Source organism: Sinocyclocheilus anshuiensis, unplaced genomic scaffold, assembly GCF_001515605.1.
Source record: "Sinocyclocheilus anshuiensis isolate Anshui unplaced genomic scaffold, SAMN03320099.WGS_v1.1 scaffold928, whole genome shotgun sequence".
NCBI lineage: Eukaryota > Metazoa > Chordata > Actinopteri > Cypriniformes > Cyprinidae > Sinocyclocheilus > Sinocyclocheilus anshuiensis.
In genome coordinates, this window is record NW_015552531.1 from 2488466 (window position 1) to 2491481 (window position 3016).

A 3016-nucleotide genomic window follows, 5' to 3' on the forward strand; every position below is an offset into this window, starting at 1 on the left:
CAACAACGTCAGAATGTAAGTGCAAAACTGGTGCTTCTTAAAGCAAGTTACTCAATATATGCAAATTGCAGGGTTTGCAAAACTGCTGCTGCAGCCATAAATACACTGAAACCACATGGCTATGTTCCGTGGTGGAACCTGTTTATGTCGTGTCATCAGATGAAAGAATGAATTTTAGGGGACTTTGAAGGCCACTGTCCAGATTTTAATGAGTTTAATTGAATTTAAGCTATATTATTATAGTAAATAATATTAGCCCGTTCCTCGGTTTATAAAAAACAAAGAACTAGCATGTGTCCAGTAATGCACTGTGTGTGTGTGTGTGTATGTGTGTTGTTAGTCCCCCTGTGGCAGGCTGTCAGCTCTCTCTGATGGATGGGGATAAAAGGAAAGCTCGGGATGCTGGGGAAACAGGGAAGGTCCAGGCTACAGGATATGGGGCATCACTACACTAGGTTAAGAAATGTGTCAGTTATTGTCTCCACTGCCTTAGGGCACTGCTGGGCCCCAGCAGCCAGAGAGAGAGAGAGTCTCCCCTCCCCTTCCATCCCCTCTTCATTACCTCCCTTCTTCTATGTTTTGTTTTCTTTCCTCTCCTGCTCTCCTCTGGTCGTCTGAAAATCCAGGAGAGCTAATTGATAAACAGGGGGATGTGTTGCGGGCTGGTTTTAATGGGTTCAGGGGGAGGATGATGCTTGTTTCCTTTCATTATGTCAAACTTTGAAATCTCTGACATTTACAAAGTTGCCATTGTACACTGCACATACTGGTTTTAAAGTAGTCCATAGGAAGGTGAGCACTTTTATAGCATCATGGACTTGAGCCAATAAGAATATTGCTGCAACTTAATTGGGTTCATATGAGGACGTCTTATAGTGACGTGACATGTGGCCAAGTATGGTGACCCATACTCGGAATTAGTGCTCTGCATTTATCCCATCCAAAGTGCGCACACACACACCGTGAACACACACACCTTGAACACACACCCGGAGCAGTGGGCAGCCATTTTTGCTGCGGCGCCCGGGGAGCAGTTGGGCAGTTGCCTTGCTCAAGGGCACCTCAGTCGTGGTATTGAAGGTGGGAGAGAGCGCTGTACATTCACTCCCCCTTGTAATGTGAGCAGTGAGCAGGCTGTTTGTCTGTTGTATCGTTGAACTGATGTTGCAGGTTTATTTTGGTTTTTGGACATGAAACATGAATCAAAGTTGCCATTAATATATTTTTCTTTTTGGGTCGGTAAGATTTTTAAAACGTTTTTGAGTGAGACTTTTATTATCACCAAGGCTGTAATTATTTGATCAAAAATGGTAAATGGTGATATTGTGAAATATTATTGCAATTTAAAATAACTTTTTTTCTATTTTAACACATTTTAAAATGCAGGTGGTGATTTAAAAAAATCACCAAGGTTTGATCAAAAATGGTAAATGGTGATATTGTGAAATATTATTGCAATTTAAAATAACTTTAATAACTTTTAATGTATTGTAAAATGTAATTTATTTCTGTGATCCAAAGCTGGATTTTCAGCGTCATTACTACAGTTTCACGTGATCCTTCAGAAATAACTTTAATATGCTGATTTGGTGCTCAAGAAAAAAAATCCTTGTTATTGTCAGTTGAAAACATTTGTGCTGCTTCATATTTTTGTGGAACAATTATTTCAGGATAATTTGATGAATAGGAAGTTCAAAAGAACAACATTTGTTTAAAATAAAAATCATTTGTAACATTCGAAATGTCTTCACTTTCACTTTTGATCAATTTAATGCGTCCTTGCTGAATAAAAGCATTATTTCTTTCAACCAACAACAACAAAAATAATTTAAATGGTAATGTGTTTATATGTGACATATAATATGATATAAAAACATAAAAGATGAAATCAAGCTAAAGATTCAGCAGATTCTAAATACAATCTACAGATAGTATTTAGTACTGTTTAGACACATTAAGCATAGTGTTTGAGAATCAGTAATTAAGATTAAAAGTGGCAATATTTTAATGAATGGATGTGTTTTTCTTGAAGGTAACAGTGAAGTACTCCTGAGACCCAAAACAACTGAAGAGGTCTCTCAGATTCTTAGGTCAGTTTTCCATGATCACATTGAATTGTACAGCTGTATTTTGTTACAAGAATGGTTTTATCAAATCATCCAATGTTTTTCACAGGTACTGTAAATGAGCGGAATCTGGAGGTGTGTCCACAGGGAGGAAACAGGTCTGGTTGGAGGAAGTGTCCCTGTTTTTGATGAGATCATCCTTTCCACTTCTTTAATGAACTTAATGAGTCATCACATTCGACAACATCTCAGGTGTGTTTGCTAAATCACCTTGTTATCTATTATAACTTTTCATGAAGCACCTATCATTAGAGACAAATTTAAATATAAATAACCAAGTCAAAATCGTTATACCTTAAGACATTTCTTAGAAAGAGAATTGTTTGGCTTCCAGGTATCCTCACTTGTCAGGCAGGCTGTGTGTTGGAGAACCTGTCTAACTATCTAGAGGAAAGAGACATCATCATACCGCTGGATTTAGGGTTGAAGGGAAGCTGCCATATTGGAGGGAATGTGTCCAATAATGCAGGTGGTCTGACTGGTACGAGACTTGAACCCGCAACCTTTGGGTTACGAGTCCGACTCTCTAACCATTAGGCCACGACTTCCCCGTTATAGTTTGTGACACTGGTGAGATGAAGTAAGGGATGTTATTGTAATGTGAGCAGGCTGTTGTTTGTTTGTCTGTTGTATCGTTGAACTGATGTTGCAGGTTTATTTTGGTTTTTGGACATGAATCAGTTAATTAAGTTGCCATTAATATATTTTTCTTTTTGGGTCGGTAAGATTTTTAAAACGTTTTTGAGTGAGACTTTTATTATCACCAAGGCTGTAATTATTTGATCAAAAATGGTAAATGGTGATATTGTGAAATATTATTGCAATTTAAAATAACTTTTTTTCTATTTTAACACATTTTAAAATGCAGGTGGTGATTTAAAAAAAAAAAA

General features: G+C 37.3%; 1 long non-coding RNA gene across 1 annotated transcript; it reads left to right on the plus strand.

Annotated features, from left to right (window-relative positions):
• The first annotated feature begins 2028 nt into the window (after positions 1 to 2028).
• On the plus strand, positions 2029 to 2570 carry LOC107663649 (uncharacterized). The gene is made up of 3 exons (XR_001631362.1): positions 2029 to 2090; positions 2176 to 2318; positions 2461 to 2570. It is a non-coding gene; the product is annotated as an uncharacterized LOC107663649 (long non-coding RNA).
• The last annotated feature ends 446 nt before the right edge of the window (positions 2571 to 3016 follow it).